Source organism: Aquarana catesbeiana, linkage group LG04 (assembly GCF_042186555.1).
Source record: "Aquarana catesbeiana isolate 2022-GZ linkage group LG04, ASM4218655v1, whole genome shotgun sequence".
Lineage (NCBI taxonomy): Eukaryota > Metazoa > Chordata > Amphibia > Anura > Ranidae > Aquarana > Aquarana catesbeiana.
Window position 1 is genome coordinate 37,643,725 of NC_133327.1, and position 22,767 is coordinate 37,666,491.

The following is a 22,767-nucleotide window of genomic DNA, read 5'->3' on the forward strand; positions in this document are numbered from 1 at the left end:
TTGCATACATATGTCCGGAGGTTAAGCCCCCTTCCCCTTTAACCCTATTAAATTTGAATCTTAATAGAACTTACCCTGAGACGAACGCCAGAACATGTTGCATACCAAGGGGAAAGAAAGGGTCAAAAAGACCTCTCCAAGGCAAAATTAATGTATCTGCTGCAGGTTAGGCTGGTGGTGGGCTTTAGGAGAGAACAAATGATCTGAGAAGAGCACACTGGGCTCGCTGGCCTATGCCTTTCAAACTGCGTGCCCACAGATGTATTCTCTGCAGGACAAGAGTGCAGGAACTGTTTATGATGGAGGAAGTCCAGAGATGGTGCAAGCAGAATTGGAGTTTCAGGAGTGAGTAATTGGAGAACAGGAAATCAAGGTCTTTGGGGCCAAAATGGGATGCTGGCAATCACTGTGGAGGAGTAGAGATGAGGCCTGTTCAGAACTTTGAAGATGGGAGAAACTGGGAGAAATAGATACACCAGTGTTAAATTCCACAGGTGTTCTGAAGCATCCATGTCCTCTGAACTTGAAAACTTGTCTTTGGACAGAAAACTTTGACAAAGATGGTGTTGAGTGGGGTGGTCATAAGATGAATTTTCCTAATTGTCATGTACTGCTAAATTTGAGCAACGAGGACAACTTAGCCCCTCCCTCCTGCTCCTGGTAAAAGTACTTAGGGTTGCAGATATATTCTTTAAATACAGCTCTCTGCGTCATCATTTTGCCTTGGCAATCGGCTGACCACGCAAACTACATCCACAAACAGCAAGTTAGCAGCTTCTGCTATCACTGGCCTTTGTGGCCATAAGACACAAATTCATATTCCAAGAAGAAATCTACGCTGAGCCTCCAAAGAAGGTCACGCTGACCACGCTCAATACATCCACAACCAGCCATGTTAGCAGGCACTTCTGCTATCACTGGCCTTTGTGGCTGTGAGACACAAATTCATATTCCAAGAAGAAATCTACACTGGCCACGCTCACTATATCCACAACCAGCCACGTTAGCAGCAGCTTCTGCTATCACTGGCCTTTGTGACCGTAAGACACAAATTCATATTCCAAGAAGAAATCTACACTGCGCCTTCAACGTAGGTCCCACCGAGATTCGAACTCAGATCGCTGGATTCAAAGTCCAGAGGGCTAACCATTACACCATGGAACCCTTGAGCAATCTCTTACGCTCTCCATTTTGTTGTATACATATGTCCGGAGGTTAAGCCCCCTTCCCCTTTAACCCTATTAAATTTGAATCTTAATAGAACTTACCCTGAGACCAACTCCAGAACATGTTGCATACCAAGGGGAAAGAAAGGGTCAAAAAGAGCTCTCCAAGGCAAAATTAATGTATCTGCTGCAGGTTAGGCTAGTGGTGGGCTTTAGGAGAGAACAAATGATCTGTGAAGAGCACACTGGGCTCGCTGGCCTATGCCTTTCAAACTGCATGCCCACAGATGTATTCTTTGCAGGACAAGAGTGCAGGAACTGTTTATGATGGAGGAGGTCCAGAGATGGTGCAAGCAGAATTGGAGTTTCAGGAGTGAGTAATTGGAGAACAGGAAATCAAGGTCTTTGGGGCCAAAATGGGATGCTGGCAATCACCGTGGAGGAGTAGAGATGGGGCCTGTTGAGAACTTTGAAGATGGGAGAAACTGGAAGAAATAGATACACCAGTGTTAAATTCCACAGGTGTTCTGAAGCATCCATGTCCTCAGAACTTGAAAACTTGTCTTTGGACAGAAAACTTTGACAAAGATGGTGTTGGGTGGGGTGGTCATAAGATGAATTTCCCTAATTGTCATGTACTGCTAAATTTGAGCAACGAGGACAACTTAGCCCCTCCCTCCTGCTCCTGGTAAAAGTACTTAGGGTTGCAGATATACTCTTTAAATACAGCTCTCTGCATCATCATTTTGCCTTGGCAATCGGCAGACCACGCAAACTACATCCACAAACAGCAAGTTAACAGCTTCTGCTATCACTGGCCTTTGTGGCCATAAGACACAAATTCATATTCCAAGAAGAAATCTACGCTGAGCCTCCAAAGAAGGTCACGCTGACCACGCTCAATACATCCACAACCAGCCATGTTAGCAGCCACTTCTGCTATCACTGGCCTTTGTGACCGTAAGACACAAATTCATATTCCAAGAAGAAATCTACAATGCGCCTTCAAAGTAGGTCCCACCGAGATTCGAACTCAGATGGCTGGATTCAAAGTCCAGAGGGCTAACCATTACACCATGGAACCCTTGAGCAATCTCATATGCTCTCCATTTTGTTGTATACATATGTCCGGAGGTTAAGCCCCCTTCCCCTTTAACCCTATTAAATTTGAATCTTAATAGAACTTACCCTGAGACCAACTCCAGAACATGTTGCATACCAAGGGGAAAGAAAGGGTCAAAAAGACCTCTCCAAGGCAAAATTAATGTATCTGCTGCAGGTTAGGCTAGTGGTGGGTTTTAGGAGAGAACAAATGATCTGTGAAGAGCACACTGGGCTCGCTGGCCTATGCCTTTCAAACTGCGTGCCCACAGATGTATTATTTGCAGGACAAGAGTGCAGGAACTGTTTATGATGGAGGAGGTCCAGAGATGGTGCAAGCAGAATTGGAGTTTCAGGAGTGAGTAATGGGAGAACAGGAAATCAAGGTCTTTGGGGCCAAAATGGGATGCTGGCAATCACTGTGGAGGAGTAGAGATGAGGCCTGTTGAGAACTTTGAAGATGGGAGAAATAGATACACCAGTGTTAAATTCCACAGGTGTTCTGAAGCATCCATGTCCTCTGAACTTGAAAACTTGTCTATGGACAGAAAACTTTGACAAAGATGGTGTTGGGTGGGGTGGTCATAAGATGAATTTCCCTAATTGTCATGTACTGCTAATTTTGAGCAACGAGGACAACTTAGCCCCTCCCTCCTGCTAGTGGTAAATGTACTTAGGGTTGCAGATATACTCTTTAAATACAGCTCTCTGCGTCATCATTTTGCCTTGGCAATCGGCTGACCACGCAAACTACATCCACAAACAGCAAGTTAGCAGCTTCTGCTATCACTGGCCTTTGTGGCCATAAGACACAAATTCATATTCCAAGAAGAAATCTACGCTGAGCCTCCAAAGAAGGTCACGCTGACCACGCTCAATACATCCACAACCAGCCATGTTAGCAGCCACTTCTGCTATCACTGGCCTTTGTGGCTGTGAGACACAAATTCATATTCCAAGAAGAAATCTACACTGGCCACGCTCACTATATCCACAACCAGCCACGTTAGCAGCAGCTTCTGCTATCACTGGCCTTTGTGACTGTAAGACACAAATTCATATTCCAAGAAGAAATCTACACTACGCCTCCAAAGTAGGTCCCAACGAGATTCGAACTAGGATCGCTGGATTCAAAGTCCAGAGTGCTAACCATTACACCATGGAACCCTTGAGCCATCTCATATGCTCTCCATTTTGTTGTATACATATGTCCGGAGGTTAAACTCCCTTCCCCTTTAACCCTATTAAATTTGAATCTTAATAGAACTTACCCTGAGACCAACTCCAGAACATGTTGCATACCAAGGGGAAAGAAAGGGTCAAAAAGACCTCTCCAAGGCAAAATTAATGTATCTGCTGCAGGTTAGGCTGGTGGTGGGCTTTAGGAGAGAACAAATGATCTGAGAAGAGCACACTGGGCTCGCTGGCCTATGCCTTTCAAACTGCGTGCCCACAGATGTATTCTTTGTAGGACAAGAGTGCAGGAACTGTTTATGATGGAGGAAGTCCAGAGATGGTGCAAGCAGAATTGGAGTTTCAGGAGTGAGTAATGGGAGAACAGGAAATCAAGGTCTTTGGGGCCAAAGTGAGATGCTGGCAATCACTATGGAGGAGTAGAGATGAGGCCTGTTGAGAACTTTGAAGATGGGAGAAACTGGGAGAAATAGATACACCAGTGTTAAATTCCACAGGTGTTCTGAAGCATCCATGTCCTCTGAACTTGAAAACTTGTCTTTGGACAGAAAACTTTGACAAAGATGGTGTTGGGTGGGGTGGTCATAAGATGAATTTCCCTAATTGTCATGTACTGCTAAATTTGAGCAACGAGGACAACTTAGCCCCTCCCTCCTGCTCCTGGTAAAAGTACTTAGGGTTGCAGATATACTCTTTAAATACAGCTCTCTGCGTCATCATTTTGCCTTGGCAATCGGCTGACCACGCAAACTACATCCACAAACAGCAAGTTAGCAGCTTCTGCTATCACTGGCCTTTGTGGCCATGAGACACAAATTCATATTCCAAGAAGAAATCTATGCTGAGCCTCCAAAGGAGGTAAAGCTGACCACGCTCAATACATCCACAACCAGCCATGTTAGCAGCCACTTCTGCTATCACTGGCCTTTGTGGCTGTGAGACACAAATTCATATTCCAAGAAGAAATCTACACTGGCCACGCTCACTATATCCACAACCAGCCACGTTAGCAGCAGCTTCTGCTATCACTGGCCTTTGTGACCGTAAGACACAAATTCATATTCCAAGAAGAAATCTACACTGCGCCTCCAAAGTAGGTCCCACCGAGATTCGAACTCGGATCGCTGGATTCAAAGTCCAGAGTGCTAACCATTACACCATGGAACCCTTGAGCCATCTCATACGCTCTCCATTTTGTTGTATACATATGTCCAGAGGTTAAGCCCCCTTCCCCTTTAACCCTATTAAATTTGAATCTTAATAGAACTTACCCTGAGACCAACTCCAGAACATGTTGCATACCAAGGGGAAAGAAAGGGTCAAAAAGACCTCTCCAAGGCAAAATTAATGTATCTGCTGCAGGTTAGGCTGGTGGTGGGCTTTAGGAGAGAACAAATGATCTGAGAAGAGCACACTGGGCTCGCTGGCCTATGCCTTTCAAACTGCGTGCCCACAGATGTATTCTTTGCAGGACAAGAGTGCAGGAACTGTTTATGATGGAGGAAGTCCAGAGATGGTGCAAGCAGAATTGGAGTTTCAGGAGTGAGTAATGGGAGAACAGGAAATCAAGGTCTTTGGGGCCAAAATGGGATGCTGGCAATCACTATGGAGGAGTAGAGATGAGGCCTGTTGAGAACTTTGAAGATGGGAGAAACTGGGAGAAATAGATACACCAGTGTTAAATTCCACAGGTGTTCTGAAGCATCCATGTCCTCTGAACTTGAAAACTTGTCTTTGGACAGAAAACTTTGACAAAGATGGTGTTGGGAGGGGTGGTCATAAGATGAATTTCCCTAATTGTCATGTACTGTTAAATTTGAGCAACGAGGACAACTTAGCCCCTCCCTCCTGCTCCTGGTAAAAGTACTTAGGGTTGTAGATATACTCTTTAAATACAGCTCTCTGCGTCATCATTTTGCCTTGGCAATCAGCTGACCACGCAAACTACATCCACAAACAGCAAGTTAGCAGCTTCTGCTATCACTGGCCTTTGTGGCCATAAGACACAAATTCATATTCCAAGAAGAAATCTACGCTGAGCCTCCAAAGAAGGTCACGCTGACCACGCTCAATACATCCACAACCAGCCATGTTAGCAGCCACTTCTGCTATCACTGGCCTTTGTGGCTGTGAGACACAAATTCATATTCTAAGAAGAAATCTACACTGGCCACGCTCACTATATCCACAACCAGCCACGTTAGCAGCAGCTTCTGCTATCACTGGCCTTTGTGACCGTAAGACACAAATTCATATTCCAAGAAGAAATCTACACTGCGCCTCCAAAGTAGGTCCCACCGAGATTCGAACTCGGATCGCTGGATTCAAAGTCCAGAGTGCTAACCATTACACCATGGAACCCTTGAGCCATCTCATACGCTCTCCATTTTGTTGTATACATATGTCCGGAGGTTAAGCCCCCTTCCCCTTTAACCCTATTAAATTTGAATCTTAATAGAACTTACCCTGAGACCAACTCCAGAACATGTTGCATACCAAGGGGAAAGAAAGGGTCAAAAAGACCTCTCCAAGGCAAAATTAATGTATCTGCTGCAGGTTAGGCTGGTGGTGGGCTTTAGGAGAGAACAAATGATCTGAGAAGAGCACACTGGGCTCGCTGGCCTATGCCTTTCAAGCTGCGTGCCCACAGATGTATTCTTTGCAGGACAAGAGTGCAGGAACTGTTTATGATGGAGGAAGTCCAGAGATGGTGCAAGCAGAATTGGAGTTTCAGGAGTGAGTAATGGGAGAACAGGAAATCAAGGTCTTTGGGGCCAAAATGGGATGCTGGCAATCACTGTGGAGGAGTAGAGATGAGGCCTGTTGAGAACTTTGAACATGGGAGAAACTGGGAGAAATAGATACACCAGTGTTAAATTCCACAGGTGTTCTGAAGCATCCATGTCCTCTGAACTTGAAAACTTGTCTTTGGACAGAAAACTTTGACAAAGATGGTGTTGGGTGGGGTGGTCATAAGATGAATTTCCCTAATTGTCATGTACTGCTAAATTTGAGCAACGAGGACAACTTAGCCCCTCCCTCCTGCTCCTGGTAAAAGTACTTAGGGTTGCAGATATACTCTTTAAATACAGCTCTCTGCGTCATCATTTTGCCTTGGCAATCGGCTGACTACGCAAACTACATCCACAAACAGCAAGTTAGCAGCTTCTGCTATCACTGGCCTTTGTGGCCATAAGACACAAATTCATATTCCAAGAAGAAATCTACGCTGAGCCTCCAAAGAAGGTCACGCTGACCACGCTCAATACATCCACAACCAGCCATGTTAGCAGCCACTTCTGCTATCACTGGCCTTTGTGGCTGTGAGACACAAATTCATATTCTAAGAAGAAATCTACACTGGCCACGCTCACTATATCCACAACCAGCCACGTTAGCAGCAGCTTCTGCTATCACTGGCCTTTGTGACCGTAAGACACAAATTCATATTCCAAGAAGAAATCTACACTGCGCCTCCAAAGTAGGTCCCACCGAGATTCGAACTCGGATCGCTGGATTCAAAGTCCAGAGTGCTAACCATTACACCATGGAACCCTTGAGCCATCTCATACGCTCTCCATTTTGTTGTATACATATGTCCGGAGGTTAAGCCCCCTTCCCCTTTAACCCTATTAAATTTGAATCTTAATAGAACTTACCCTGAGACCAACTCCAGAACATGTTGCATACCAAGGGGAAAGAAAGGGTCAAAAAGACCTCTCCAAGGCAAAATTAATGTATCTGCTGCAGGTTAGGCTGGTGGTGGGCTTTAGGAGAGAACAAATGATCTGAGAAGAGCACACTGGGCTCGCTGGCCTATGCCTTTCAAACTGCGTGCCCACAGATGTATTCTTTGCAGGACAAGAGTGCAGGAACTGTTTATGATGGAGGAAGTCCAGAGATGGTGCAAGCAGAATTGGAGTTTCAGGAGTGAGTAATGGGAGAACAGGAAATCAAGGTCTTTGGGGCCAAAATGGGATGCTGGCAATCACTGTGGAGGAGTAGAGATGAGGCCTGTTGAGAACTTTGAACATGGGAGAAACTGGGAGAAATAGATACACCAGTGTTAAATTCCACAGGTGTTCTGAAGCATCCATGTCCTCTGAACTTGAAAACTTGTCTTTGGACAGAAAACTTTGACAAAGATGGTGTTGGGTGGGGTGGTCATAAGATGAATTTCCCTAATTGTCATGTACTGCTAAATTTGAGCAACGAGGAGAACTTAGCCCCTCCCTCCTGCTCCTGGTAAAAGTACTTAGGGTTGCAGATATACTCTTTAAATACAGCTCTCTGCGTCATCATTTTGCCTTGGCAATCGGCTGACCACGCAAACTACATCCACAAACAGCAAGTTAGCAGCTTCTGCTATCACTGGCCTTTGTGGCCATAAGACACAAATTCATATTCCAAGAAGAAATCTACGCTGAGCCTCCAAAGAAGGTCACGCTGACCACGCTCAATACATCCACAACCAGCCATGTTAGCAGCCACTTCTGCTATCACTGGCCTTTGTGGCTGTGAGACACAAATTCATATTCTAAGAAGAAATCTACACTGGCCACGCTCACTATATCCACAACCAGCCACGTTAGCAGCAGCTTCTGCTATCACTGGCCTTTGTGACCGTAAGACACAAATTCATATTCCAAGAAGAAATCTACACTGCGCCTCCAAAGTAGGTCCCACCGAGATTCGAACTCGGATCGCTGGATTCAAAGTCCAGAGTGCTAACCATTACACCATGGAACCCTTGAGCCATCTCATACGCTCTCCATTTTGTTGTATACATATGTCCGGAGGTTAAGCCCCCTTCCCCTTTAACCCTATTAAATTTGAATCTTAATAGAACTTACCCTGAGACCAACTCCAGAACATGTTGCATACCAAGGGGAAAGAAAGGGTCAAAAAGACCTCTCCAAGGCAAAATTAATGTATCTGCTGCAGGTTAGGCTGGTGGTGGGCTTTAGGAGAGAACAAATGATCTGAGAAGAGCACACTGGGCTCGCTGGCCTATGCCTTTCAAACTGCGTGCCCACAGATGTATTCTTTGCAGGACAAGAGTGCAGGAACTGTTTATGATGGAGGAAGTCCAGAGATGGTGCAAGCAGAATTGGAGTTTCAGGAGTGAGTAATGGGAGAACAGGAAATCAAGGTCTTTGGGGCCAAAATGGGATGCTGGCAATCACTGTGGAGGAGTAGAGATGAGGCCTGTTGAGAACTTTGAACATGGGAGAAACTGGGAGAAATAGATACACCAGTGTTAAATTCCACAGGTGTTCTGAAGCATCCATGTCCTCTGAACTTGAAAACTTGTCTTTGGACAGAAAACTTTGACAAAGATGGTGTTGGGTGGGGTGGTCATAAGATGAATTTCCCTAATTGTCATGTACTGCTAAATTTGAGCAACGAGGAGAACTTAGCCCCTCCCTCCTGCTCCTGGTAAAAGTACTTAGGGTTGCAGATATACTCTTTAAATACAGCTCTCTGCGTCATCATTTTGCCTTGGCAATCGGCTGACCACGCAAACTACATCCACAAACAGCAAGTTAGCAGCTTCTGCTATCACTGGCCTTTGTGGCCATAAGACACAAATTCATATTCCAAGAAGAAATCTACGCTGAGCCTCCAAAGAAGGTCACGCTGACCACGCTCAATACATCCACAACCAGCCATGTTAGCAGCCTTTTCTGCTATCACTGGCCTTTGTGGCCGTAAGACACAAATTCATATTCCAAGAAGAAATCTACACTGGCCACGCTCACTATATCCACAACCAGCCACGTTAGCAGCAGCTTCTGCTATCACTGGCCTTTGTGACCGTAAGACACAAATTCATATTCCAAGAAGAAATCTACACTGCGCCTCAAAAGTAGGTCCCACCGAGATTCGAACTCGGATCGCTGGATTTAAAGTCCAGAGTGCTAACCATTACACCATGGAACCCTTGAGCCATCTTATACACTCTCCATTTTGTTGTATACATATGTCCGGAGGTTAAGCCCCCTTCCCCTTTAACCCTATTAAATTTGAATCTTAATAGAACTTACCCTGAGACCAACTCCAGAACATGTTGCATACCAAGGGGAAAGAAAGGGTCAAAAAGACCTCTCCAAGGCAAAATTAATGTATCTGCTGCAGGTTAGGCTGGTGGTGGGCTTTAGGAGAGAACAAATGATCTGAGAAGAGCACACTGGGCTCGCTGGCCTATGCCTTTCAAACTGCGTGCCCACAGATGTATTCTTTGCAGGACAAGAGTGCAGGAACTGTTTATGATGGAGGAAGTCCAGAGATGGTGCAAGCAGAATTGGAGTTTCAGGAGTGAGTAATGGGAGAACAGGAAATCAAGGTCTTTGGGGCCAAAATGGGATGCTGGCAATCACTGTGGAGGAGTAGAGATGAGGCCTGTTGAGAACTTTGAACATGGGAGAAACTGGGAGAAATAGATACACCAGTGTTAAATTCCACAGGTGTTCTGAAGCATCCATGTTCTCTGAACTTGAAAACTTGTCTTTGGACAGAAAACTTTGACAAAGATGGTGTTGGGTGGGGTGGTCATAAGATGAATTTCCCTAATTGTCATGTACTGCTAAATTTGAGCAACGAGGAGAACTTAGCCCCTCCCTCCTGCTCCTGGTAAAAGTACTTAGGGTTGCAGATATACTCTTTAAATACAGCTCTCTGCGTCATCATTTTGCCTTGGCAATCGGCTGACCACGCAAACTACATCCACAAACAGCAAGTTAGCAGCTTCTGCTATCACTGGCCTTTGTGGCCATAAGACACAAATTCATATTCCAAGAAGAAATCTACGCTGAGCCTCCAAAGAAGGTCACGCTGACCACGCTCAATACATCCACAACCAGCCATGTTAGCAGCCTTTTCTGCTATCACTGGCCTTTGTGGCCGTAAGACACAAATTCATATTCCAAGAAGAAATCTACACTGGCCACGCTCACTATATCCACAACCAGCCACGTTAGCAGCAGCTTCTGCTATCACTGGCCTTTGTGACCGTAAGACACAAATTCATATTCCAAGAAGAAATCTACACTGCGCCTCCAAAGTAGGTCCCACCGAGATTCGAACTCGGATCGCTGGATTCAAAGTCCAGAGTGCTAACCATTACACCATGGAACCCTTGAGCAATCTCATACGCTCTCCATTTTGTTGCATACATATGTCCGGAGGTTAAGCCCCCTTCCCCTTTAACCCTATTAAATTTGAATCTTAATAGAACTTACCCTGAGACGAACTCCAGAACATGTTGCATACCAAGGGGAAAGAAAGGGTCAAAAAGACCTCTCCAAGGCAAAATTAATGTATCTGCTGCAGGTTAGGCTGGTGGTGGGCTTTAGGAGAGAACAAATGATCTGAGAAGAGCACACTGGGCTCGTTGGCCTATGCCTTTCAAACTGCGTGCCCACAGATGTATTCTCTGCAGGACATGAGTGCAGGAACTGTTTATGATGGAGGAAGTCCAGAGATGGTGCAAGCAGAATTGGAGTTTCAGGAGTGAGTAATTGGAGAACAGGAAATCAAGGTCTTTGGGGCCAAAATGGGATGCTGGCAATCACTGTGGAGGAGTAGAGATGAGGCCTGTTCAGAACTTTGAAGATGGGAGAAACTGGGAGAAATAGATACACCAGTGTTAAATTCCACAGGTGTTCTGAAGCATCCATGTCCTCTGAACTTGAAAACTTGTCTTTGGACAGAAAACTTTGACAAAGATGGTGTTGAGTGGGGTGGTCATAAGATGAATTTCCCTAATTGTCATGTACTGCTAAATTTGAGCAACGAGGACAACTTAGCCCCTCCCTCCTGCTCCTGGTAAAAGTACTTAGGGTTGCAGATATATTCTTTAAATACAGCTCTCTGCGTCATCATTTTGCCTTGGCAATCGGCTGACCACGCAAACTACATCCACAAACAGCAAGTTAGCAGCTTCTGCTATCACTGGCCTTTGTGGCCATAAGACACAAATTCATATTCCAAGAAGAAATCTACGCTGAGCCTCCAAAGAAGGTCACGCTGACCACGCTCAATACATCCACAACCAGCCATGTTAGCAGCCACTTCTGCTATCACTGGCCTTTGTGGCCGTGAGACACAAATTCACATTCTAAGAAGAAATCTACACTGGCCACGCTCACTATATCCACAACCAGCCACGTTAGCAGCAGCTTCTGCTATCACTGGCCTTTGTGACCGTAAGACACAAATTCATATTCCAAGAAGAAATCTACACTGCGCCTCCAAAGTAGGTCCCACCGAGATTCGAACTCGGATCACTGGATTCAAAGTCCAGAGTGCTAACCATTACACCATGGAACCCTTGAGCAATCTCATACGCTCTCCATTTTGTTGCATACATATGTCCGGAGGTTAAGCCCCCTTCCCCTTTAACCCTATTAAATTTGAATCTTAATAGAACTTACCCTGAGACGAACTCCAGAACATGTTGCATACCAAGGGGAAAGAAAGGGTCAAAAAGACCTCTCCAAGGCAAAATTAATGTATCTGCTGCAGGTTAGGCTGGTGGTGGGCTTTAGGAGAGAACAAATGATCTGAGAAGAGCACACTGGGCTCGCTGGCCTATGCCTTTCAAACTGCGTGCCCACAGATGTATTCTCTGCAGGACAAGAGTGCAGGAACTGTTTATGATGGAGGAAGTCCAGAGATGGTGCAAGCAGAATTGGAGTTTCAGGAGTGAGTAATTGGAGAACAGGAAATCAAGGTCTTTGGGGCCAAAATGGGATGCTGGCAATCACTGTGGAGGAGTAGAGATGAGGCCTGTTCAGAACTTTGAAGATGGGAGAAACTGGGAGAAATAGATACACCAGTGTTAAATTCCACAGGTGTTCTGAAGCATCCATGTCCTCTGAACTTGAAAACTTGTCTTTGGACAGAAAACTTTGACAAAGATGGTGTTGAGTGGGGTGGTCATAAGATGAATTTTCCTAATTGTCATGTACTGCTAAATTTGAGCAACGAGGACAACTTAGCCCCTCCCTCCTGCTCCTGGTAAAAGTACTTAGGGTTGCAGATATATTCTTTAAATACAGCTCTCTGCGTCATCATTTTGCCTTGGCAATCGGCTGACCACGCAAACTACATCCACAAACAGCAAGTTAGCAGCTTCTGCTATCACTGGCCTTTGTGGCCATAAGACACAAATTCATATTCCAAGAAGAAATCTACGCTGAGCCTCCAAAGAAGGTCACGCTGACCACGCTCAATACATCCACAACCAGCCATGTTAGCAGGCACTTCTGCTATCACTGGCCTTTGTGGCTGTGAGACACAAATTCATATTCCAAGAAGAAATCTACACTGGCCACGCTCACTATATCCACAACCAGCCACGTTAGCAGCAGCTTCTGCTATCACTGGCCTTTGTGACCGTAAGACACAAATTCATATTCCAAGAAGAAATCTACACTGCGCCTTCAACGTAGGTCCCACCGAGATTCGAACTCAGATCGCTGGATTCAAAGTCCAGAAGGCTAACCATTACACCATGGAACCCTTGAGCAATCTCTTACGCTCTCCATTTTGTTGTATACATATGTCCGGAGGTTAAGCCCCCTTCCCCTTTAACCCTATTAAATTTGAATCTTAATAGAACTTACCCTGAGACCAACTCCAGAACATGTTGCATACCAAGGGGAAAGAAAGGGTCAAAAAGAGCTCTCCAAGGCAAAATTAATGTATCTGCTGCAGGTTAGGCTAGTGGTGGGCTTTAGGAGAGAACAAATGATCTGTGAAGAGCACACTGGGCTCGCTGGCCTATGCCTTTCAAACTGCGTGCCCACAGATGTATTCTTTGCAGGACAAGAGTGCAGGAACTGTTTATGATGGAGGAGGTCCAGAGATGGTGCAAGCAGAATTGGAGTTTCAGGAGTGAGTAATTGGAGAACAGGAAATCAAGGTCTTTGGGGCCAAAATGGGATGCTGGCAATCACCGTGGAGGAGTAGAGATGGGGCCTGTTGAGAACTTTGAAGATGGGAGAAACTGGAAGAAATAGATACACCAGTGTTAAATTCCACAGGTGTTCTGAAGCATCCATGTCCTCTGAACTTGAAAACTTGTCTTTGGACAGAAAACTTTGACAAAGATGGTGTTGGGTGGGGTGGTCATAAGATGAATTTCCCTAATTGTCATGTACTGCTAAATTTGAGCAACGAGGACAACTTAGCCCCTCCCTCCTGCTCCTGGTAAAAGTACTTAGGGTTGCAGATATACTCTTGAAATACAGCTCTCTGTGTCATCATTTTGCCTTGGCAATCGGCAGACCACGCAAACTACATCCACAAACAGCAAGTTAACAGCTTCTGCTATCACTGGCCTTTGTGGCCATAAGACACAAATTCATATTCCAAGAAGAAATCTACGCTGAGCCTCCAAAGAAGGTCACGCTGACCACGCTCAATACATCCACAACCAGCCATGTTAGCAGACACTTCTGCTATCACTGGCCTTTGTGACCGTAAGACACAAATTCATATTCCAAGAAGAAATCTACACTGCGCCTTCAAAGTAGGTCCCACCGAGATTCGAACTCAGATGGCTGGATTCAAAGTCCAGAGGGCTAACCATTACACCATGGAACCCTTGAGCAATCTCATATGCTCTCCATTTTGTTGTATACATATGTCCGGAGGTTAAGCCCCCTTCCCCTTTAACCCTATTAAATTTGAATCTTAATAGAACTTACCCTGAGACCAACTCCAGAACATGTTGCATACCAAGGGGAAAGAAAGGGTCAAAAAGACCTCTCCAAGGCAAAATTACTGTATCTGCTGCAGGTTAGGCTGGTGGTGGGCTTTAGGAGAGAACAAATGATCTGAGAAGAGCACACTGGGCTCGCTGGCCTATGCCTTTCAAACTGCGTGCCCACAGATGTATTCTTTGCAGGACAAGAGTGCAGGAACTGTTTATGATGGAGGAAGTCCAGAGATGGTGCAAGCAGAATTGGAGTTTCAGGAGTGAGTAATGGGAGAACAGGAAATCAAGGTCTTTGGGGCCAAAATGGGATGCTGGCAATCACTATGGAGGAGTAGAGATGAGGCCTGTTGAGAACTTTGAAGATGGGAGAAACTGGGAGAAATAGATACACCAGTGTTAAATTCCACAGGTGTTCTGAAGCATCCATGTCCTCTGAACTTGAAAACTTGTCTTTGGACAGAAAACTTTGACAAAGATGGTGTTGGGTGGGGTGGTCATAAGATGAATTTCCCTAATTGTCATGTACTGCTAAATTTGAGCAACGAGGACAACTTAGCCCCTCCCTCCTGCTCCTGGTAAAAGTACTTAGGGTTGTAGATATACTCTTTAAATACAGCTCTCTGCGTCATCATTTTGCCTTGGCAATCAGCTGACCACGCAAACTACATCCACAAACAGCAAGTTAACAGCTTCTGCTATCACTGGCCTTTGTGGCCATAAGACACAAATTCATATTCCAAGAAGAAATCTACGCTGAGCCTCCAAAGAAGGTCACGCTGACCACGCTCAATACATCCACAACCAGCCATGTTAGCAGACACTTCTGCTATCACTGGCCTTTGTGACCGTAAGACACAAATTCATATTCCAAGAAGAAATCTACACTGCGCCTTCAAAGTAGGTCCCACCGAGATTCGAACTCAGATGGCTGGATTCAAAGTCCAGAGGGCTAACCATTACACCATGGAACCCTTGAGCAATCTCATATGCTCTCCATTTTGTTGTATACATATGTCCGGAGGTTAAGCCCCCTTCCCCTTTAACCCTATTAAATTTGAATCTTAATAGAACTTACCCTGAGACCAACTCCAGAACATGTTGCATACCAAGGGGAAAGAAAGGGTCAAAAAGACCTCTCCAAGGCAAAATTACTGTATCTGCTGCAGGTTAGGCTGGTGGTGGGCTTTAGGAGAGAACAAATGATCTGAGAAGAGCACACTGGGCTCGCTGGCCTATGCCTTTCAAACTGCGTGCCCACAGATGTATTCTTTGCAGGACAAGAGTGCAGGAACTGTTTATGATGGAGGAAGTCCAGAGATGGTGCAAGCAGAATTGGAGTTTCAGGAGTGAGTAATGGGAGAACAGGAAATCAAGGTCTTTGGGGCCAAAATGGGATGCTGGCAATCACTATGGAGGAGTAGAGATGAGGCCTGTTGAGAACTTTGAAGATGGGAGAAACTGGGAGAAATAGATACACCAGTGTTAAATTCCACAGGTGTTCTGAAGCATCCATGTCCTCTGAACTTGAAAACTTGTCTTTGGACAGAAAACTTTGACAAAGATGGTGTTGGGTGGGGTGGTCATAAGATGAATTTCCCTAATTGTCATGTACTGCTAAATTTGAGCAACGAGGACAACTTAGCCCCTCCCTCCTGCTCCTGGTAAAAGTACTTAGGGTTGTAGATATACTCTTTAAATACAGCTCTCTGCGTCATCATTTTGCCTTGGCAATCAGCTGACCACGCAAACTACATCCACAAACAGCAAGTTAGCAGCTTCTGCTATCACTGGCCTTTGTGGCCATAAGACACAAATTCATATTCCAAGAAGAAATCTACGCTGAGCCTCCAAAGAAGGTCACGCTGACCACGCTCAATACATCCACAACCAGCCATGTTAGCAGCCACTTCTGCTATCACTGGCCTTTGTGGCTGTGAGACACAAATTCATATTCTAAGAAGAAATCTACACTGGCCACGCTCACTATATCCACAACCAGCCACGTTAGCAGCAGCTTCTGCTATCACTGGCCTTTGTGACCGTAAGACACAAATTCATATTCCAAGAAGAAATCTACACTGCGCCTCCAAAGTAGGTCCCACCGAGATTCGAACTCGGATCGCTGGATTCAAAGTCCAGAGTGCTAACCATTACACCTTGGAACCCTTGAGCAACCTCATACCCTCTCCATTTTGTTGTATACATATGTTCGGAGGTTAAGCCCCCTTCCCCTTTAACCCTATTAAATTTGAATCTTAATAGAACTTACCCTGAGACCAACTCCAGAACATGTTGCATACCAAGGGGAAAGAAAGGGTCAAAAAGACCTCTCCAAGGCAAAATTAATGTATCTGCTGCAGGTTAGGCTGGTGGTGGGCTTTAGGAGAGAACAAATGATCTGAGAAGAGCACACTGGGCCCGCTGGCCTATGCCTTTCAAACTGCGTGCCCACAGATGTATTCTTTGCAGGACAAGAGTGCAGGAACTGTTTATGATGGAGGAAGTCCAGAGATGGTGCAAGCAGAATTGGAGTTTCAGGAGTGAGTAATGGGAGAACAGGAAATCAAGGTCTTTGGGGCCAAAATGGGATGCTGGCAATCACTATGGAGGAGTAGAGATGAGAACTTTGAAGATGGGAGAAACTGGGAGAAATAGATACACCAGTGTTAAATTCCACAGGTGTTCTGAAACATCCATGTCCTCTGAACTTGAAAACTTGTCTTTGGACAGAAAACTTTGACAAAGATGGTGTTGGGTGGGGTGGTCATAAGCTGAATTTCCCTAATTGTCATGTACTGCTAAATTTGAGCAACGAGGACAACTTAGCCCCTCCCTCCTGCTCCTGGTAAAAGTACTTAGGGTTGCAGATATACTCTTTAAATACAGCTCTCTGCGTCATCATTTTGCCTTGGCAATCGGCTGACCACGCAAACTACATCCACAAACAGCAAGTTAGCAGCTTCTGCTATCACTGGCCTTTGTGGCCATAAGACACAAATTCATATTCCAAGAAGAAATCTACGCTGAGCCTCCAAAGAAGGTCACGCTGACCACGCTCAATACATCCACAACCAGCCATGTTAGCAGCCACTTCTGCTATCACTGGCCTTTGTGGCTGTGAGACACAAATTCATATTCCAAGAAGAAATCTACACTGGCCACGCTCACTATATCCACAACCAGCCACGTTAGCAGCAGCTTCTGCCATCACTGGCCTTTGTGACCGTAAGACACAAATTCATATTCCAAGAAGAAATCTACACTGCGCCTCCAAAGTAGGTCCCACCGAGATTTGAACTCGGATCGCTGGATTCAAAGTCCAGAGTGCTAACCATTACACCATGGAACCCTTGAGCAATCTCATTCTCTCTCCATTTTGTTGTATACATATGTCCGGAGGTTAAGCCCTCTTCCCCTTTAACCGTATTAAATTTGAATCTTAATAGAACTTACCCTGAGACCAACTCCAGAACATGTTGCATACCAAGGGGAAAGAAAGGGTCAAAAAGACCTCTCCAAGGCAAAATTAATGTATCTGCTGCAGGTTAGGCTGGTGGTGGGCTTTAGGAGAGAACAAATGATCTGTGAAGAGCACACTGGGCTCGCTGGCCTATGCCTTTCAAACTGCGTGCCCACAGATGTATTCTTTGCAGGACAAGAGTGCAGGAACTGTTTATGATGGAGGAGGTCCAGAGATGGTGCAAGCAGAATTGGAGTTTCAGGAGTGAGTAATTGGAGAACAGAAAATCAAAGTCTTTGGGGCCAAAATGGGATGCTAGAAATCACTGTGGAGGAGCAGAGATGAGGCCTGTTGAGAACTTTGAAGATGGGAGAAACTGGGAGAAATAGATACACCAGTGTTAAATTCCACAGGTGTTCTGAAGCATCCATGTCCTCTGAACTTGAAAACTTGTCTTTGGACAGAAAACTTTGACAAAGATGGTGTTGGGTGGGGTGGTCATAAGATGAATTTCCCTAATTGTCATGTACTGCTAAATTTGAGCAACAAGGACAACTTAGCTCCTTGCTCCTGGTAAAAGTATTTAGGGTTGCAGATATACTCTTTAAATACAGCTCTCTGCGTCATCTTTTTGCCTTGGCAATCGGCAGACCACGCAAACTACATCCACAAACAACAAGTTAGCAGCTTCTGCTATCACTGGTCTTTGTGGCCATAAGACACAAATTCATATTGATAAATGTATGGCCTCTATGGTAAAGTACTGAGGTAAACAAAAATACATGTACCATCATCCAGGAATCAATAATTAGCAAGATTGGGAGCCTGATCCCCAGTCAGGCGACCAAGAAAGTAGGGGCGTATTGGACTATTGCGGTACGGTACACATAACAATATAAAGAATATACCAATAATATAAAAAAGTATAATCGATTTTATTGATGCACAAGACAATTCATGGTAATACATTACAGCGAAGTAAAAAATAAATAAAAATCAAGAACATTGGGGTCATGATTTTACAGTAAGACAGATCATCTCAGATATCGAATTCCTCGACTAGTTTCGCGGACATAACCGCTTCGTCAGGAGGGGATCTGAAGATGGTAAATTCTGACTAAACAGTCTAAACCTAACAATTGGGAAAAAGTACAATAAGATTTAACGGAAAAAAAAAATATAGAAATAATGATAAAACTGTGTTACAGCATCAAGGTTAAACCATATAATAAGAAATGCTGGGGGAAGGGACAAATCTGCTTACCCATGTCCCAACAGACCCCAAGGGCAGGGCTCCTCCACCAAGAGTAATCTCCCACGGCGACCCGGGGGAGCTGCAAAGATGACGAGGATGGTATGGATAAATATATTTGTCAATTGGTAGGGTATGTTAAGTTGCCAAAAGGGGCCAGTGATAGGTAGCTAAAAGATAATAAAAGAGTGTAAGTGTAAAAAGTGATGGGATGAATGCATGGTGCACAAATAGGGTGAAAGTAATGCATAGGAATGGTGAGGAAGTAACCAAAGAATTTGGTGGGAAAGTGTAATAGTGTAAAATAAGTGAGAGACGGTGAGTGAAAGCAAGAAATCAATTAAAAAGAAAAGGTGGTATGTGAGAAGGAAATGGAGCCAAGGAAAGGATAGAAGAAGGGAGGGAGGAAGAGGGGGGAAAAGAAAAAGAGGGGGGGAAAAGGGAAAGGGGGGTGGGGGAAAAGGGGGGGAGGAGGGAAGAAAAGGAAGAGGGGAAGGAATCAAAAGGGATAAAGATGAAGAGGAAGGGAAGCAGAAAATACAATGTGGGATGTGAAATAATTGGGGCAATAATACCTGGTGCTAATATAGCCATATGGAGGTGCCAGGAAAAGCACCCTAAAACAAGCCGATAACGTGCTGGGCCAGAAAAGAGGTAGTATACATAGCAGGTAGCGGGCGGAGGCATGATGCAGCGTATTCGCCCCTGCCTGGAGTATCTAGAGGGGAAAAGGCAAGGTTAGGGTAGAACCAATGCAGTTGCCCAGGGGTACGGGACTAGGTAAAAAATTAAGATAAGCAAACCCCTCTTACTTACGATGAGCTGACGATAGTGCACGAACCCCGGGACCAGGAACCGATCGTCATCTAACAGGCAGAGCCTGCTATATGTAGCTCCCAACCAAGTGGCGCTAACCACACGCCGGACGGACGCCAACGCGTGGCGTCACAAGGTCAGAGGTCCCACACAACGCGCGCGTGCGAGAAAATCGCGCGCACGTGCATGCGCACCTACCCTTAAGCGGCCGGGGACGGAGTCCCTACCAGGACAGGTGCAAGCGGGGGGGGGGGCGGCCCTGTGTCAGAAACCAACCCCTCCGCCAGGGATCTCACCGGGTCGCCGCAGAGAAGCACAGGGGGAGGGCCGCGCACCGGCTTCCAGCTTGGGAACATAGAGGGGAAGCAGAAAGTCCCAGTAAAACAACACTTGTAAATAGTTGATAAAAACAAATAATAAAGGCATAATGAAATGAATAAGAATATAGTAATAAATTACATAATAAGACAAAAAGGGGTAAATTAGGGATTAGTTAAATACCCTAAGGCACTGATGCGGTCACCAACATGGCATAGACCCATTTAAACCTAACTACATAATACAATGTATATAAGTAACGGAGGGCCAAGACAACAACCACATGATTGGGTAAACCATGTGGAAAGATGGGGCGGGTAGCCAATAATTGGTGTCTAGCCAACCTTATGGGTGTCTGTCATGGAGGATTGCATCAGGGATAATTGTAAAAAGATAGTGATATAACGCAGGTAATAATATATACTGAGAGAGGCCCCCCCAAAAGGACATATAGTCGATGGGGGTGGATTAAAAATGAAGGGTGGGGTAATTGGGGCCAGAGAAGTGGGGGGCAAACCATTAGCCATATCCACTCCAATAGCTCACCAATCACTCCCACTCGACATAAGTGCCGGGTGTGTTATCCACCCAATGTATACAGATAAATGTATGGCCTCTATGGTAAAGTACTGAGGTAAACAAAAATACATGTACCATCATCCAGGAATCAATAATTAGCAAGATTGGGAGCCTGATCCCCAGTCAGGCGACCAAGAAAGTAGGGGCGTATTGGACTATTGCGGTACGGTACACATAACAATATAAAGAATATACCAATAATATAAAAAAGTATAATCGATTTTATTGATGCACAAGACAATTCATGGTAATACATTACAGCGAAGTAAAAAATAAATAAAAATCAAGAACATTGGGGTCATGATTTTACAGTAAGACAGATCATCTCAGATATCGAATTCCTCGACTAGTTTCGCGGACATAACCGCTTCGTCAGGAGGGGATCTGAAGATGGTAAATTCTGACTAAACAGTCTAAACCTAACAATTGGGAAAAAGTACAATAAGATTTAACGGAAAAAAAAAATATATAGAAATAATGATAAAACTGTGTTACAGCATCAAGGTTAAACCATATAATAAGAAATGCTGGGGGAAGGGACAAATCTGCTTACCCATGTCCCAACAGACCCCAAGCGCAGGGCTCCTCCACCAAGAGTAATCTCCCACGGCGACCCGGGGGAGCTGCAAAGATGACGAGGATGGTATGGATAAATATATTTGTCAATTGGTAGGGTATGTTAAGTTGCCAAAAGGGGCCAGTGATAGGTAGGGAAAAGATAATAAAAGAGTGTAAGTGTAAAAAGTGATGGGATGAATGCATGGTGCACAAATAGGGTGAAAGTAATGCATAGGAATGGTGAGGAAGTAACCAAAGAATTTGGTGGGAAAGTGTAATAGTGTAAAATAAGTGAGAGACGGTGAGTGAAAGCAAGAAATCAATTAAAAAAGAAAAGGTGGTATGTGAGAAGGAAATGGAGCCAAGGAAAGGATAGAAGAAGGGAGGGAGGAAGAGGGGGGAAAAGAAAAAGAGGGGGGGGGGAAGGGAAAGGGGGGTGGGGGAAAAGGGGGAGGGAGGAGGGAAGAAAAGGAAGAGGGGAAGGAATCAAAAGGGATAAAGATGAAGAGGAAGGGAAGCAGAAAATACAATGTGGGATGTGAAATTCATATTCCAAGAAGAAATCTACGCTGAGCCTCCAAAGAAGGTCACGCTGACCATGCTCAATACATCCACAACCAGCCATGTTAGCAGCCACTTCTGCTATCACTGGCCTTTGTGGCTGTGAGACACAAATTCATATTCCAAGAAGAAATCTACACTGGCCACGCTCACTATATCCACAACCAGCCACGTTAGCAGCAGCTTCTGCTATCACTGGCCTTTGTGACCGTAAGACACAAATTCATATTCCAAGAAGAAATCTACACTGCGCCTCCAAAGTAGGTCCCACCGAGATTCGAACTCGGATCGCTGGATTCAAAGTCCAGAGTGCTAACCATTACACCATGGAACCCTTGAGCAATCTCATACGCTCTCCATTTTGTTGCATACATATGTCCGGAGGTTAAGCCCCCTTCCCCTTTAACCCTATTAAATTAGAATCTTAATAGAACTTACCCTGAGACCAACTCCAGAACATGTTGCATACCAAGGGGAAAGAAAGGGTCAAAAAGACCTCTCCAAGGCAAATTAATGTATCTGCTGCAGGTTAGGCTGGTGGTGGGCTTTAGGAGAGAACAAATGATCTGAGAAGAGCACACTGGGCTCGCTGGCCTATGCCTTTCAAACTGCGTGCCCACAGATGTATTCTTTGCAGGACAAGAGTGCAGGAACTGTTTATGATGGAGGAAGTCCAGAGATGGTGCAAGCAGAATTGGAGTTTCAGGAGTGAGTAATGGGAGAACAGGAAATCAAGGTCTTTGGAGCCAAAATGGGATGCTGGCAATCACTGTGGAGGAGTAGAGATGAGGCCTGTTGAGAACTTTGAAGATGGGAGAAACTGGGAGAAATAGATACACCAGTGTTAAATTCCACAGGTGTTCTGAAGCATCCATGTCCTCTGAACTTGAAAACTTGTCTTTGGACAGAAAACTTTGGCAATCGGCAGACCACGCAAACTACATCCACAAACAGCAAGTTAGCAGCTTCTGCTATCACTGGCCTTTGTGGCCATAAGACACAAATTCATATTCCAAGAAGAAATCTACGCTGAGCC

The 22,767-nt window shown here is 45.0% G+C and overlaps 11 non-coding genes across 11 annotated transcripts; all 11 read right to left on the reverse strand.

The window, feature by feature from the left end:
- Positions 1-1,092: 1,092 nt before the first annotated feature.
- TRNAQ-UUG (transfer RNA glutamine (anticodon UUG)) lies at positions 1,093-1,164 on the reverse strand. The gene has a single exon. It is a non-coding gene; the product is annotated as a tRNA-Gln (tRNA).
- Positions 1,165-4,556: 3,392 nt separating this feature from the next.
- On the reverse strand, positions 4,557-4,628 carry TRNAQ-UUG (transfer RNA glutamine (anticodon UUG)). Its single transcript has one exon. It is a non-coding gene; the product is annotated as a tRNA-Gln (tRNA).
- A 1,122-nt stretch (positions 4,629-5,750) lies between these two features.
- Positions 5,751-5,822, reverse strand: TRNAQ-UUG (transfer RNA glutamine (anticodon UUG)). The gene has a single exon. It is a non-coding gene; the product is annotated as a tRNA-Gln (tRNA).
- A 1,122-nt stretch (positions 5,823-6,944) lies between these two features.
- Positions 6,945-7,016, reverse strand: TRNAQ-UUG (transfer RNA glutamine (anticodon UUG)). The gene has a single exon. It is a non-coding gene; the product is annotated as a tRNA-Gln (tRNA).
- Positions 7,017-8,138: 1,122 nt separating this feature from the next.
- On the reverse strand, positions 8,139-8,210 carry TRNAQ-UUG (transfer RNA glutamine (anticodon UUG)). Its single transcript has one exon. It is a non-coding gene; the product is annotated as a tRNA-Gln (tRNA).
- A 2,316-nt stretch (positions 8,211-10,526) lies between these two features.
- On the reverse strand, positions 10,527-10,598 carry TRNAQ-UUG (transfer RNA glutamine (anticodon UUG)). The gene has a single exon. It is a non-coding gene; the product is annotated as a tRNA-Gln (tRNA).
- A 1,122-nt stretch (positions 10,599-11,720) lies between these two features.
- TRNAQ-UUG (transfer RNA glutamine (anticodon UUG)) lies at positions 11,721-11,792 on the reverse strand. The gene has a single exon. It is a non-coding gene; the product is annotated as a tRNA-Gln (tRNA).
- A 1,122-nt stretch (positions 11,793-12,914) lies between these two features.
- On the reverse strand, positions 12,915-12,986 carry TRNAQ-UUG (transfer RNA glutamine (anticodon UUG)). Its single transcript has one exon. It is a non-coding gene; the product is annotated as a tRNA-Gln (tRNA).
- Positions 12,987-16,280: 3,294 nt separating this feature from the next.
- Positions 16,281-16,352, reverse strand: TRNAQ-UUG (transfer RNA glutamine (anticodon UUG)). Its single transcript has one exon. It is a non-coding gene; the product is annotated as a tRNA-Gln (tRNA).
- A 1,112-nt stretch (positions 16,353-17,464) lies between these two features.
- On the reverse strand, positions 17,465-17,536 carry TRNAQ-UUG (transfer RNA glutamine (anticodon UUG)). Its single transcript has one exon. It is a non-coding gene; the product is annotated as a tRNA-Gln (tRNA).
- Positions 17,537-21,993: 4,457 nt separating this feature from the next.
- Positions 21,994-22,065, reverse strand: TRNAQ-UUG (transfer RNA glutamine (anticodon UUG)). Its single transcript has one exon. It is a non-coding gene; the product is annotated as a tRNA-Gln (tRNA).
- Between the last annotated feature and the right edge of the window lie 702 nt (positions 22,066-22,767).